At 35.6% G+C, this 16675-nt stretch overlaps 1 protein-coding gene across 5 annotated transcripts in view; it reads right to left on the reverse strand.

The window, feature by feature from the left end:
• Window positions 1-16675, reverse strand: part of INPP4B (inositol polyphosphate-4-phosphatase type II B) — a 606964-nt gene that overhangs the window by 379227 nt on the left and 211062 nt on the right. For all 5 annotated transcript variants that reach the window (XM_068542548.1, XM_068542545.1, XM_068542547.1 and 2 more), the window contains one exon: window positions 5934-5999. The gene's annotated coding sequence lies outside the window, so the exon portion shown is untranslated. The remainder of the gene's footprint in view (window positions 1-5933; window positions 6000-16675) is intronic.

Genomic DNA, 16675 nt, shown 5'->3' on the forward strand with positions numbered 1-16675 from the left:
TATTTAAAAACTACAAATAAAACTCCAGGATAGATGACTTTCCTGATGAATGGTTCTAAAAATTTGAAGAACAAAGAACAAAAATCTACACTTACTCTTTGAGAAAACCAAAAGTGGGGAATAATTTCCAACTCATTTTATGAGGTCAGCATTAACCTAATGCAAAATCAAAGACACTGTAAGGAAAAAAAAAAAGACCAATATCTCTCATGAACTTAGACTCACAAAAAAATTATCAACAAAACCTTAGCTATAGCAAATCTAATTCAAAAGTATATAAGAGGGGTTTATTCTAGAATAAACCAGTATACAGAGGGGTTTATCTAGGAATGAAAAACTAGTTCAACATTCAAAAATCTCTCAATGTAATTCACTATATCAACAGAATAAAAAACAAAAACATGATCATCTCAAAGATGCAGAAAAAGTAACTGACAAAATTCAATGTACAGAAAATAAAAACTCTCATCCAGAAAACTAAAAACAAACAAACAAACAAAAAAACCTCTCAATTTAGGAATAGAATGGAAGTACTTTAGCTTGATAATGGCCATCTACAAAAATGCCACAGCTATCATCATAACTGGATAATAAAAGACTCAGTACTTTGCTGCTAAGGTCAGGAATAAGGTAAGAATTTCCACTCTCATCTTTCCTCTTCAATATCACACTGGAGGTCATGACCAATGCAACAAGGCAAGAAAAACATAAAAGACATACAGATTGGAAAGGAACAACTAATGTTCTCTCTTTGCAGACAACACGATTATCTATGTAGAAAATAACCAAAAACATCTACCAAAAAAGCTAGAAATAATCAGTTCATCAAAGTTACACAATATAAGGGCAATATACAAAAATCAGTTGTCTATAAACTGCCAATGAAAAATGGAAAAAGTTTTTTAAAGTACCATTTATTATAGTACCAAAAAACATAAAAACATTTAGAAATAAATCAAACAAAATATGCACAGAATCGGTATGCTATAAATCTATAAAACATTGATAAAAGAAAATAAGATAAAATCAAATGAAGATATATACAATGTTCATGGATTGAAAGGCTCATTATTGTTAAGATATCGATATTTTCTAAACTGATCTATATATCATTAGGAAAATACAAATTAAAACTCTAATAAGCTATTATTATGTGCCTACTAGAATGGTATAATTAAACATTTAAAAAATTGTCAGTATCAATCTCTGACAAGGATGTGGACCACCTGGAATTCTTGCACATTGCTGGTGGGAAGGCAAAATAGTACAACCACTTTGGAAAAAAGTCTGGCAGTTTCTTATAAAGTTAAATATAACCTGGGTCATACCATATGACCCAGCAATCTTGCTCCTGATTATTTACTTAAGAGAAATAAAACATGATCACAGAAAAACATGTTTTTTTAAAACTAAAAACTCAAAATCAAAATAAATGGATAATCACACCAAAGCAAATCCACACAACGGAATATTACTCAGCAATAGAAAGGAATAAGTCACTGATACCCACAAAACTCGGTGAATCTTAAGCACATTATTGTAAGTGAAGGAAGCCAGACTCAGAGTGCTCCATTCTGTATGATTCAATTTACATGGCATTCTGGAAAAGGCAAATTATAGAAACAGAAAACAGTTCAGTGCTTTCTAATGGTTAGAAGTGAGCAGGAGAGGTTGGCCATAAAGGTGTAGAAAAGAGATTATAGGTGATGTAACTGTTCTGTATCTTGATTGTGGAGTGAGTATATGACTGCTTACATTTGTCAAAAATTCTAGAACTGTACACCAAAAAGTATGAATTTTACTGTGTGCAAATTTTAAAACAGTGAAACAAAAGAAGATATTAGAAAATATAGCATGTGGTCAATAAATATTACTAGCATTATCAATTTTAATACTATTTACTATTAACATGGCTAGACAAGTGGAAGATGGCCTTAGAGAGGTACAGTTGGAATGCTTTGATAATAACCATTCAATCAGGAGGAATGCAGAGACATAAATGGAAGAAAAAAGAAATCCATTCCAGAGGAGTAAGAAGAATAAACTGGGAAACAAATATTGACTTATAGGAGCCAAGAGTCCAAATTATCAAGACTTAAGTGATAAACTTAAGTTTGATATGAATGGGCCTCAATAAATAGGGGCACTCTTGAGTCTGGGGTGGGGGATAAGGAAGCAGTAGAAAGGGCTTCTGTGGAGGGGCAATTCTCAGCGTCACATGTGTATCCAAGTCATAAATCAAGGAAGGATACCCAGAGTAAGGTAAGGACATGGGGAAATAGATGCAGGCAGGTGTCCTGGGAATCAGGGCACCTCAACCACTGGGTACAGAGCCAGGCTCCTGACTGCAAGGTACACAGCAGCCAAAACTAAGGAGAGATTCAGAAAGCCAACCAGGCTCAGACAACTGATGTGACTGCAGCCTGGTGTTCAATGGCAAAAATTCATACCACCAGTAACCCAGACACCAGTGTGCAAGCAAGCAGCAAACACTGCCAGTGGGCTACTCCTTTGATGAGATTTTTGGTAAAAGGGTAACAAAATGGAGTGGAGGATGGAAGTAAAGAGCCATTAACATACTATGTGGCTGGGATCTCATTGGCTCTGTGTTCAGGGTCACTTTCTAGACAGGGAACAAGGAATGGTGCTTGAACACAAAACAAACAAAACAAAACAAAAATCAAAGGAGGTAAGAGAATTATCTCAGCAGATACCTGTGACTGCATCATGGAGGAGGTGATATTTGGTCAGACTTTAAGAGATATGTACATCAAAAAGATGGGTATAGATAAAAGGAAGAGGGGGGAGAAGGGAGGGAGAATGAAAGAAAACAAGGAAGAAAATATTGAAAGTGGAGGCAGTGCAAGCAAAGACCTAAAGCCACAAATGTACAATATGCATAAATAACAGGAAATGAGCTAGTCTGATGGGAGGAGAGTGCACGGAACAGCAGCAGGAAGTGGGTACACTATCATTGAATGAAATCATTCACAGGGAGGCATAACCACTTCTGCTTCAGATGTTAGACATGGTGTTTGTAAGCCAGAAGATAGGATAATCTGGGTTACCTACTTCCTGCCCTGTTAGTTCACAGCCTCACTCAAATTAAACAAATATGAATTGAGCAACTCTCATGCCTAACCAGCATGCAAAGTACTGTAAGTCAGAAATAATATATGTCACTAATACCTTTAAGTGGGATTTACAATCTGGACAACAGAATCCAAAATACCCACCAGAAAGAAAAATAGCTTAAGGAAAAGGATTAATGAATCTGCCTTCCAATCTTTGCCTCCAAGGCACAGAAGCAACAAGCACTTTCTGAATGTATGGTATTGGTATTCTGTGCTATACATTTATATATATTCTCAAATTTAGCTTTGTTTCCTTTTGACTTTTTCTCTTCTTTCCTTTCTTTCTAGAACTGAATATATCTAGTCAGTGTATAAGTCAAGAGACAAATAAGAAAGAAACCACATTGCAAAACAGGATTTTAAAATTTCACTTTAAAGATGGGTAAATGGAGATTGAGAACAGTTGGAAAATTTGTCCAGGGTCAAACAGGGAACAAGTTAGGGAGCTGGGATTTAACTTCAGCTTCAAAACGTTAAAACTATTGTTTTTACACTGAGCAAAATCTAGTCCCTGAAAATTACAATTTATAGAAATTAAAAGACTTGTCATTTGGTTGAGAAAATTCCTCCTGAAAGAGGAAACAGTAAAGTTCCATTTCATGCCACAAAATATGTTCCCCAGGCACCAACTCATTTTAAGATAGGTGATTATTCAATCTGGCTGTAATATTACCATTTCTATTTTCCTCCCTACTTTTATGTTTTCATGTTGATCATTTTACTTTCTTTTCCTTTTTTTTTTAAGCCATTTTCAATTAAGATTTCTAATTAGCTTCCAAATTTGAGACACATCTCTAGTACAAAGCAAATGGCAGGAGTAGTAATTAAGGGACAGATGTCTCTTGTCTTTCTGGGGATGAAACAAGGCTTTTTTTCTAAGTTATGAAATACTAGGGAATTTTTCATGATTTTTTTCTTATTTTTAATAATAGTTAACTGAATTGAGAGATACTGAATTGATCTAAAAAAGTCAACATCCTTTCCAACACAGATGCTGAGAACCTCTCTTCTGGGATAATCTTAGTTTAACTCTCACGCTCTGAGTCCTTGAAGCTTTTATTGCTGCGAATAGACAATCTCCACATTTTATATGAAATCAAATCATTTCTTCAGGTGCTAAAGTAGGCACTACCCCAAGTCATCTTCCTCACTTTCAGACTTTTAAAACTTAGGTGAATTTTACAAATCAAGAAGAATAAGCATAAGATTCAGAGCAGCTAAGAGGCAGGCAGTATTTTTTGTGGTTTTCCTTTGTTTGATTTAAGAAAACAAATATTACTAACACTAACACTGAAAATTACTTAGTAAGCTCTAACTCCAGTGCTCCTTACTGGTACTTAAGGCAGTATTTTCACATGCAAAGTATAATCAGGATTTAAAGCAGTTAACCATATAATTCAGGTCAAGAAAAATCTTCTGCCTTAAAAAGCTAAACCACTGAAGCAAACATTTATTTATTAATTTTTTCTTCTGGCTTGAATTATCCAGATTCTAGAAAATTATCAAACATAATTTAATGTGCATAGCCATAAAATAGGTCAAGTGACCTAAATGCAGGCCAGCCTCAGGAGTATAAGGAACCCCTTAAAATACATATTTCTAAGAGAGAAAATTCTGAAACATTTTCTAATGTAAACCTGGAAATACTGGTTAAATATTAAGTTCAATAACAGTGCACACACACACAAAACACATATACATCTGTTTGTACTACAGAACTTCCCAGAAACTATAACATGTTAATGTGTATTTAAATCTCCTGAGAGTGGTACAGTATTCAGAAATTTTCAAACCTTCTTGACCCCAAACCATTTTATACAGAACATATTATGGAACTAGTATTTGGACACATTGAGAACCTCTTTGCACAGTCATAAGCCCTTTACACTGTACTTTGGCAGGAGATGTAGAAGTGTAGGGTTGGGTGGCAGATTTGAAAGCTTCTATATTCAAGGGACCAGCAGAGAACAACAAATGACATAGCACAGAAATGCCAAGGGCAGAAAGTGGCCAAGCAGAGCTGGTCTGAAGACACTTTACCCGAGCCATTAAGGCCCTATGGGACTGGGCCGGTTACCATATTCATGTTCATCCCATTTTCAACCCAGCTTCATCTTATCCTTGTCTCCACCTCTGTGACTTTGCTACAGCCACTTTATTCTTTTTTTTCAGTTACGTTCTTTATTCACTGCTGTTCCATCTGCCTGGGACTCTTTTCCTTACACTTCAGCTCTTAGTTGAAACATCATCTTCCAAAGAAACACCTCTGTCTAGTCCATCTACAGTACATTCCTCCCTTATTTCCCAATATTTTCTCCTACAGAACTCTGCAATTTCTCTTCATAGCATTTATCACAATTTTTGTTCACATATTGATATTGCTTATTTATTTCATGTCACTTTCACTGGATTGTAAGCACCATGAGGGTGGGAATGGACCATGCCTGTTTTGTCCAAGTCTATAAAATCACCAAATGCCTCATAGATGAGTGTTTGCCATATAGCAGGCCTTTAATGAATATGTGTTGATTTAATAATAAGTAATAATAATTAGTTCATTCCTTTACATGTCTACCTAGGCCTGGCCTAACTGAAACCTTCAGAATTGATGTAAAGTATCCATAGAAATCAGTTCCTCTTTAGGATATGGTCAGCCATCTGCAATATTCAGTCACACACATTCTAAGACACCAAGCTGGCTTTTCTGGAAAATATTTTTAATAATAGGGCCTGTAAGTTTGACTTAATCATCAATCTAAATGAATATTATGGGTTAATTATTGAGAACCACTCTTGTACCTGCTTTCTTGTTGGATTCCTCAAACAGTTCTGCTCTTTGATTACTGCCTTGCTGATTTCAGAGCTCTGTAAAGAACAAAAAGACAAAACGTGAGGATTTGGTGTTTCACTGGGAACTCCTCGTTTTTAAAACACTGCTCGCTAAAATATTTAATTTGCTCGTAATGCCCATTATCCCAAACTTGAGGACTTATGTCATGATCACAAGATCCACGGAATATAGCGATTTCTTGTTTGTATTCCAAATTAATCTGCTTCGTTCAGCTCATAGAGGTCCACAAGAAGGAACTCTAGCTGACCATTATTTATTTGCTTACATGAGCCAGGCACTATTCTAAGTTAATTGATTAACTCATTTATTCCTCATAACCACCGGGCAGGCAAGGGTTAGCTCAGCAGGCATAAGTTCCTCAAATGCTACACATTCCAAAGAAAGGCCCTCCTTCAGAATTGGCCTTAGGCCAGTTCCTGGAAGATAACCTCTGAGCTCTTCGAACAGTCTGACTGATAAGAGAGTTTGTGTATATGTTAGAGGCTTCTGCTGTTCCAAGTGGATCAGATACATTCATGGTGAACACCTGTTTTTGCTTGGAGGAGGGGAGGCTGAGGTCTGAATAGCTGAGGTCAGTCATCTGGTGCTGCAGGCTTCTGTGACTGACACCTAATCAAATTCTAGGGACCAGAGCTCAGTTGAGCTTCTCTGGTTGACCACGCTCCACACATGACGTCACACACTGTTGTGGAGAGAATTAAGGGCACCCCCATGTGACTCCACTGGGAAGGGACATCTGGAAGGTGGCAGCTGGACTTTGCCTCATGTGTCCTTTCCCTTTGCTGATTCTAATCTGTATCCTTTCACTGTAAGAATCCATGACTGTGAGTATAACAGCTTTTCTGAATCTTGGGAACCCTTCTAGCAAATCGTTGACACTCAGGGTGGCCTTGGTGACCCCCAACAAAACCACCCTATGAGGTAGGTACTATTATTACCCACATTTATAGACAGAGGAATTGGCAAAGAAAGGTGAGGCAACTCAGAATTCCACAGCTAGTTTAAGTGTCACTATTTAAATTTGAACCCAGTGATCTGGTTTGGGCATTTTACAACTATGACATGTGGCTTATCAAAATATTTATTATGTATCATTCAACAGATGTATCCAAAAGTGCCACTTGGTTCTTTTTCCTATTTTATTATCAGGAATGATAATTTTCAAATTGTAAATATACTATCAATTACCAAGATTTCATTTTATCTGTCAAAAAGAGAGCAATAACTTTTATTGGGTTCAACTTGTTCTTTAACTGCTGTACTTAATTCAAAACTTTCTTCCAGTCATGTCAACAATGCAGATGTGACATAAGATTTTCTCACTCACATTCTCATATATTTCTTCCCAATCTACATGCTTTTTAATACAGGAGGATGAAAACTACAGTCAGCTTTAAATCAAACACCAGGTTTTATTTAATTTGGAGGAAAAAAACACCTTATCACAATTTTTCTGAAGATTTATAATTTTTGAGTCTGATAGATCCAGAGTTGCCTTTAAGTGTTGGAAAAAATAGTTTCATAATAGGAGAAAGTATGAGACTAATCAGTTGCTACTAAAGAAAATGTAAACCATCCACTGATTTCTAAACACAACAGATAAAAATAATATGCCAGTTATGTAAAAAAGTCATAAGTTTGCTATGTTAAGCTTTTTTCAGGTAGACTCTGCAAAAAACACTTTGGTCTAGTTCATCATTAGGTGTCTGAAGTAGCTTTATTCATTAGGCTTATTCTAACACTTGAACAAAACTGTAATTCATTATCTTATCTTTTTTAATCCACCCCAAACTAAGCATTGGACTCTGTTGTACTCATAGTGGATTAGAGTGTCTTGTTCCTATCACCAAAACAGACTGCACATCTCTTGATATTTTGAGGTGTCATGACATCTGCAAAAGTAATGAGTCTATCTTGCAATGCGGATATCCAGAGGCCAATGTAGTCTCAGAGCGTCCAAACAAGCCCTTAAAATAACTTCCAAAAATACAAGTAAAGCATGTAGAGGAAGGTCAACCCATGACACAGTGATGATGTAATACATGGAATGTAAACTGGATAACTGTGCAAGTCTAAAGGATAAAATTTTATGATGCAGAAGGATCAACGGTGTTATGTGAGCCTGGGTCTTTCATACTTGTATTGTCCCCATTGTGTTATTATTTGTCAGCTCCCATCATGTAGCAAGAACCAATATTTACCCAAACCCACCAAAGTGTTAGTAGCCTTAAATAAATATCCCACAGAGTTAATGCAAACAAAAGCCTTATTTAACACTTATCATTACCTTCACAATAAATGATCAAATAAAATATTTGCCTTAATTAGGACACAAAAGTTTTCTTTAGAAAATAGAAAATTCTATCTTAGACAACTTCTAGATGTTCAACTAAATTGAATGTTATTGATTAGGAATAAAATATGCAATATTTAAAAAATGGAATAGACTCTATTGGGCTCCACCTTATGCTTCTTTGTTTCCTATATCCATTCTCTTGTGACCTTAAATGGGGCTCTCAAAACTCACATTTTCTCTCTACCCAGGAGTCCTGGTGTGATGGGGACATAGCCAAAGTCAGAGCTGGATATTTGCCTTTTCCATGTTGCCGCATGAAAGAAAGCTGGGCTTGAGATACCTTGTTGTTGATCCCAGACAGCCTGGTGATTCCAGGTCAAGAGCCCCCATCCATGAGAGGTTTGGGGATATTATGCCAAAGGCAGGAGCTAAGCGGGGTGGAGTATAGAAAAGACCAGGAAGAGATAATAACATGTATGTCAGGAAATTGTATAAGGAGGTCCTCATCAGTTCTGAAAAACTCAAATATTTGTCCCCTGAAAGATCCAGCAGTTAAAACCTGTTTCCCATTTTATATATATATATATATATATATATATATATATATATATATATATATATATATATAATTACCAGAATCTATTATAATATCTATCTCTAAAATAGATGTAAAAATTTAATCCTATCTCCAAAAGCAGGTTTTTTAAATCTTACTTTTGTTCTTCAATTTCCATCCCTTATTGTAAAAACAAAATAGAATTTAGCTGACAATGAGATTATTCTCAAGCGTTGAAGATCTTCACATCAACTAAAAACGTACAAAAATTTTTCTGTAAGAATTAATAAAATGGTTCAAGAAAAGTTTCAGGATGCAAGATAAATTTGTAACAATAATTTTTCTATATAATAACAAAAAGTAAATAAACAAAAAGTAAAATTTTTTAAATAAATAAATGCAGCTCCCAATAGCATCAATAATCCTGACACACTACAGCAGTAACAACAAAATCAATAAAGTACTTATGAATAACATAATCTTTGCTTCTTCCCAAATTAATTTGTATTTTTAGCATAATTCCAATCAAAATTCTAGTACGGATAATTTTAGATTCTGTTAAAACTTTCTAAAGTTAATGTGACGAAAGAGTCATGGGACTTCCCTGGTGGTGCAGTGGTTAAGAATCCGCCTGCCAACGCAGGGGACACAGGTTCGAGCCCTGGTCCAGGAATATCCCACATGCCGTGGAGCAACTAAGGCTGTGTGCCGCAACTACTGAGCTTGCACTCTAGAGCCCGCGAGCCACAACTTCTGAGCCTGCGTGCCACAACCACTGAAGCCCATGCACCTAGAGCCCATGTTCCACAAGAAGAGAAGCCACCGCAATAAGAAGCCCATGCACCGCAACAGAGTAGCCCCTGCTCGCCGCAACTAGAGAAAGCCCGCGCGCAGCAACAAAGACCCAACACAGACAAAAATAAATAAAATAAATAAATTTATAAAAACAAAAGAAGTATAGATCATAAAGAAAATTCTGAATATAAATATTAATGAGATGCTTTGTTCTACCTAATGATAAAATATATTGTTGTGACACAACATTTAACATAGAACAGAACTGGCATAGAAACTGACATACAGAATAGTGGGAAAATGTAGGTATCCCAGAAACATCCTATTTTATGCATTCATTCAACATATATATAATGCCTGTCATATGCCAAGCACTATGCTAGTTATTAAAGGAAAAACACAACTCCTGCCCTCAGAAAGATTGATGGGGAAAAAAATAGCTATTTTCATTATGATAGAAATGGAGACAAATGGGCATAGGACTTTATGAATTCATATAGAAAGGGAATCTAAATTCAGTGTATGACAAAATGAGCACCACCAATTAATGAGAAAGAAACTGTTCAATAAATAATGTTGAGATAATTGCCTATCTTTTTAGAATAAAATCTAATAGATCCCATTAGACATAGATATAAATTGCAGCTATATTATGGAATTAAATACAAATGAAATGTAACATAAAGAAATGAATAAAAGTGGAATTGATTATTTACATGCCTCTTTGGAGAGGGCAAGTCTACTTCTGAAGTATATAAGTGCTAAAAGAAATTAGAAAGAAAATGTCAGGTAGATTGGACTATGTAAAAAATTTCCCTAAGTTTAAAAAAAGTTAAAAAGCAAAGCAGATGTGAAATTGCTCGCAACAAATGCAATACACCAAAATCTGTTTTACATAAATACTAAATACCAAAATACCAAAGGGTACTTCAAAATGAAGAAACAACTCATTAACGAACACATGGAAAAAATGTTCAGCCTCATTAGTACTCAAGGAAATAACCATTAAAACAACGACCTATAATATTTCATCTAACAAACTGGCAAAGAAGAGAAAACGTTCATCCTTGTTGCCATTTTGAAATTACTTTGAATGCCACTTTCCTATAACCCCTAAGAACTCGAAAAGTATTCCTACCTTGTTGCAGAAAATCTAGGAAGCATTCTTACTATATATAATTCATACAAGATGCTCATTTCGGACACACTCTGTTTTAACACCCACTGAACCATAATACCCTTTAGGTAAGACCATCAAATATTCATCATGGTATTACAGGTACCATGCCCAGTCCAAAGGAGGCATGCAATAAACGTTCTGAATGTTGAACAGATGAACTAACAGGCTTGTTTTTTCATCATTAAAATAAATAAAAGTGTGGCTGGTGTCTCAAAAATATGTTTTCATACCCTTTGACCTAGTAATTCTAATTCTGAGTTTTTATCTAGGGAAGTAAACCCAAATAGAGAAAAAAAAAAAGTGTATACATAAAGAATTACCACAATAGGACAAATCTAGAAATAGCCTAAATATTCAAATATAGAGGACTCTTTGAAAATATTGTGTTACATTAATTTGGTGTAATACTATGTCACTATTAAAAAGAAGAATTTAGAATCCAGGTTTAGAAAAGCTTATGCCAAAATATTAAAAGTAAAAAGCAGGTTTTAAAGTTGTATATCTCTTATATAACAGGTGTAGTATAGCAGGTATGACTCAGCATAAAATCCCACCTTCATTAACTGTAGCTCCACGAACACCTTACTTAGCCTCTTCAAGTCTCAGTTTCCTCATTTATAAAATGGAAGAGTAGTAACAATATTGCCTATTTAAAAGGCTGTTCTTTTTAATTAAAATCAAATTAGATAATTCAAATAGTGTTAATAGCACCTATTACATAACACATATTCAGTAATCACAGACATAGCTTTTATTTGAACTATTAAACAAAAATAAAGCATATGCACACCAGAAAGTCCAGATGCTAATATTTCAATGCATTGGCAGCAATTATCGTGTGGTGGATTTGGCTGTTCACTACCTTTGGAACACCTCTCCTACATTTGGGAAATTTCCACATTCCATGTTTACACATCACAATGACGGATGCCCAAAATCCACTTCTCAGTCTTCCTTACATGTGAAGAGTCTAAATTATCCATGAATGGATAGATACATGGTGAGAATGCTAGAGTGAAAGCCTGTGACCAAGGCTTTTCTGATGACATACCCTTGTACAAGGCTTCAACCAATTTATTTATTTATTTATTTTTAATTGAAGTATAGTTAATTTACAATGTTGTGTTAGTTTCTGGTGTACAGCAGAGTTATTCAAATATGTACCATATATATATATTTTTCATATTCTTTTACACTACAGTTTATTACAAGATATTGAATATAGTTTCCTGAGCTATAACAGTAGGTCCTTTTTTATCTATTTTATATATAGCAGTGTGTATCTGTTAATCCAAAACCCCCAATCCATCCCTCCCCCACTTCCCCTCCCCTTGGCAACCACAAGTCTGTTCTCTATGCCTGTGAGTCTGTTTCTGTTTTGTAAATAAGTTTGTTTGTATCATATTTTAGATTCCACACATAAGTGATATCATGATATTCGTCTTTCTCTGTCTGGCTTACTTCACTTAGTATGATGATCTCTATATCCACCCATGCTGCTGTAAATGGCCTTAATTCATTCTTTTTATGGCTGAGTAATATTCCATTGTATATATGTACCACATTTCTTTATCCATTTGTCTATTGATGGACACTTAGGTTGCTTCCATGTCTTGGCTACTGTACATAGTGCTGCAATGAGGAACATGGAGCTCATGTATCTTTTCGAATTAGTTATCAACTATACTTTGGGCACATGAAGGTCTTCAGTTTAGAAGCACATGCCTCACTGAATCCATCTGGGAGCTGACATCTCTGCCAGCCTTCAGAGGCAGTGGGGGCAGAGGATCTACCATCAGGCTCACGTGAGGGCAGTGGAGCCTGTGCCAGGGGCAGGAATCAGGGGTTTGTCCTGGAGCGGTCAGTGCTCATGTGTATTTGACTGGGCTGAGAGCTCCTGAGTGGGTAGCCTCTAAGTCCGAGCCAATGTTCTTTAAGACTACAATGGGTCCTGTGCACTTGTGCCTTCATCTGCCTTTTCCTCCATCACACACACACACACACACACACACACCCCTTTATATATGTATATGTATATATAATCATAGTTTATGACTATGTTGGTATAAAGATAGATACAGTATCATATAATAAAAATTCTTCCAACCTAAAAATTCTTCTTTTTCCTTCAGATTTTAAAAGAAATTAAGACATTTTCATGGGCCCATAAAAGCATTGTAGGTCACTGGCACTGTGCCTACTGGGTCCCTGATAGAAAAGTCGGCCCTACCTAATGTTTTCAGATTAATTCCTTTTCTCTTAAGCTAGCTAGCATCTATTCTGTGTTTGCAGCTACGAAACTGGATTATACAGATGACAAAACTACAGTGAAATTTTACTTTTTTTCAACTTTGTAGGAATCCTCAAATTTTTTGAAAAAGCATGTATTGCTTATTAAAGGGAAGATGATGGGTTAAGAAAAAGAAGAAAATCTGACCAATTAACATATCATCGGCAGTTAACAGCCTTAAATGACAAATTTTACATGCATATCTCAGAATCTCAAGCTAGAAAGGGACTGCAAAGATCACTGTGGAGAAAATGTCATGTAGTCCTATCACCCATCTGTCATCTGAATCACCTCTACCCCATCCACCCTGACCAAGTTATCACAATCAGTGATACTGAGCTTAGTAGTTCCCTCTCTCAGGAAGAAAATCAGACATTCTATCTCTTGATATCTTTGACTATTAGAAAGTTCTTCTTTAATACTGAGTCAAAATGTATTTATTCCAGAAACTTTCTCTTTTTTCCCTGAATGCATCTTCAACATCTGAGAATTCCTTATGGTCCCATCTTAGATATGCAATATCAATGCCTTGGAATCATTGCATAGCAACCCAACTCAAAAGACTTTTATATCTACTGCACACACTTGATATTTTGATTCTGTATCAGTCTATCATTCCCCTGGGTAACCTGTTGCTCCAAAGCAGAGATGTGAATTGCTAGATCAGAGAGACTGTCTCTTTTTCTTTCTCTTCAGATCACCAACTCATCGTTTCTTTGACTCCCATCAGAGGAAAACAAAGTGGTACGGGGCCATTGTTTTAAAAGAAATTTGGAACCCAATACAAAATTCATATGTGAGTGTTTTGGAAAGGAAAACCTTTCTACTTTGTTTTTCTTGAAGCAGCTAGCTGAAATGAAATAGTGAAAACTGTACAAAACTAGGAATCTGGCAAAATAGATTCTAAGTCCTGCTTCTGCTACTAAATACTATGTACTTTATAAAATCCAGGTTCCTCCATCCCTTGAGGGATAATTTAGATTCTTAACATTTGATGACTGGATTTCTAATAAAGAATTAGATCCCTAAGTCATTATCTGATTAAGTAAATTTAAAATAAAACTATTGAGCAATGTCATTGCATTCGTATTTAAGATTTCCTTTTAACCAATGAACAGAAGAATTAAGCGTGACTGAAATCAAAAGTACACCATCATTAGGTACCCATCTGATCACCATCAGGTATGCTTTTTTTGTGTTCTTTGACACCATCAACAGATGACTGGATTAAGAAGATGTGATATATATTACCATATTATTCAGCTGTAACTAATGGAATGTTACTCAGCCTTAAAAAAATAATGAAATACTGCCATTCTGCAGCAACATGGATGGACTTAGAGAATACTGTGCTTAGTGAAATAAGTCAGGCAGAGAACGACAAATACTATACGATATCACTTACATATGGAATCTAAAAAATAATACAAATGAATGTATATACAAAACAGAAACAGACTCATAGATATAGAAAACAAACTTGTGGTTACCAAAGGGGAGAGGGAACGGGGTGGGGGGTGAGGGATAAATTAGGGGTATGGGATTAACAGATACAAACTACTACATATAAAATAGATAAGCAACAAGGATACACTGTATAGCAAAGGGAATCATACCTGTTATCTTGTAATAACCTAAAATGGAATATAATTTGCAAAGATACTGAATCACTATGCTATACACCTGAAACTAACACAATATTATAAATCAACTAGATGTCAATTAAAAAAAAAGTTACTGACTCATTGATCCAATTTTTGGCTGAGGGGGACAGTTAAGGAGTTCTGTTTTATAAAGTCCTTCAGGAACCCAGGCTAAGGGAGACCTCACCATCTTTCAAGCAAGTGGTTTAGTCGCCCTGACTATGGAATTCCAGCAGGGAGACTAGGGAAAAGAGAGAATGGGGATCACATGAGAGCCCTTTATGAGCAGGTCTGGACTGTCACATAATACGCCTGAGGGCAAGGTGGCCTGAGCAGCTATAATTCTACACCTTGCAAGGGAACCAGGATCTCTGATGGACAGCTGGCCATCTCCATCACAGTTGAGTATAATTAAAGATTTTGTGAGTCTCAATTAGTCCAAGGCAGTTTGCATACATTTGTCTATACCAATGCCAGAGCCTAAATAATGAAGTATTGAGAGATAAGATGAATGATTTGGAATTAAGGGCTTTGGTAGAATTGGCATCACAAATAGATGAAGGTGAGGATAATCAGAATATGGTCATTATAAGCTGCAAGCACTTCTGAAAGGATAGACAACAGGGTTCCAGGAGAAATGTAGTTCTGGATGAGAAGTGTCAGAAATATCTTCGAGGCAAAAGTCATATGAGAAAAGAGAATTTTTAGGATTGTTATTTTCATAGTCATATAATAGATGTATTAAAGGGTATAATGAAATAAAAATGCTCCTCAGGCTGCTATTCAGAACATTTTATGATTAGCCCCTTTCTAGTCTTCTTCTTTACTAGTTCTCTACATGAGTTTTTGTCTCAGCCATTTCCACAGTGGCTTTTGTTCTGTGGCCTCTGCAAATTTCCTGTCTGAAGGCAGCTTTCATCAGGTTGCCACCCACTGGGACTTCACCAACCCAAAAAAGCCTGCTCCTATGTATGCCATATACATGCCAGGAAAAATGTTATCCCTCCCTTGGAATTCCCATATTATTTATGTAATGGTGGCTTATTATGTGGTTGTTTATTTGCATGTTGTTATATGAATCTACTTTTTTTTAGCTGTAAATGTTTTATTTTATTTATTTATTTTAATTGAAGTAAAATTGATTTACAATATCATGTTAGTTTCAGGAGCACAGCACAGCAATTCAGTTATATACATATACATACATATATATATATATATATATACATACACACACACACACACACACACATAACTGAACCGCCATCTTTTAGACTAGTACTTTATACCATGGTACAGAGATAAAGTTGCCAGGGATTTGGGGGGCAGATAGGGGAGGTACAGTCCCTTACTTTGTCAGTGTAAAGCAATCACCCCATTTTCTTTAAAGCAGGGTCAGCCAGATTAAGACACTTAAAGGTCCTGAACTTCAAAAAGAGTACTGTTCCCATCTCCCACCTTACCTCATTTAAAGTAAAAGCAATACTAAACTGTAAAATAAGTGTAACAAAGTCTGATAAGGTTTTTATTTTTTTCTCTAAAAAGTACATGTACATATATTTCTTCAGATTCTCTTCCCTTGTAGGTTATTGCAAAATACTGAGTAGAGTTCCCTGTGCTATACAGTAGATCCTTGTTGGTTATCTATTTTATGTAAGTAGTGTGTGTGTATGTTAATCCCAACCTCCTAATTTATCCCACCCCCCCGCCCCCCTTTCCCCTTTGGTAACCATAAGTTTGTTTGTTTTCAATGTCTGTGAGTCTCTTTCTGTCTTGGAAATAACTTAATTTGTATCTTTTAAATTTTTTTTAGATTCTACATATAAGCGATATTATATGATATTTATCTTTCTCCGTCTGACTTACTTCACTTAGTATGATGATGTATGGGTCCATCCATGTTGCTGCAAATGGCATTATTTCATTCTTT

The sequence above is a fragment of the Eschrichtius robustus genome, chromosome 4 (genome assembly GCF_028021215.1).
Source record: "Eschrichtius robustus isolate mEscRob2 chromosome 4, mEscRob2.pri, whole genome shotgun sequence".
In the NCBI taxonomy this organism is placed as follows: domain Eukaryota; kingdom Metazoa; phylum Chordata; class Mammalia; order Artiodactyla; family Eschrichtiidae; genus Eschrichtius; species Eschrichtius robustus.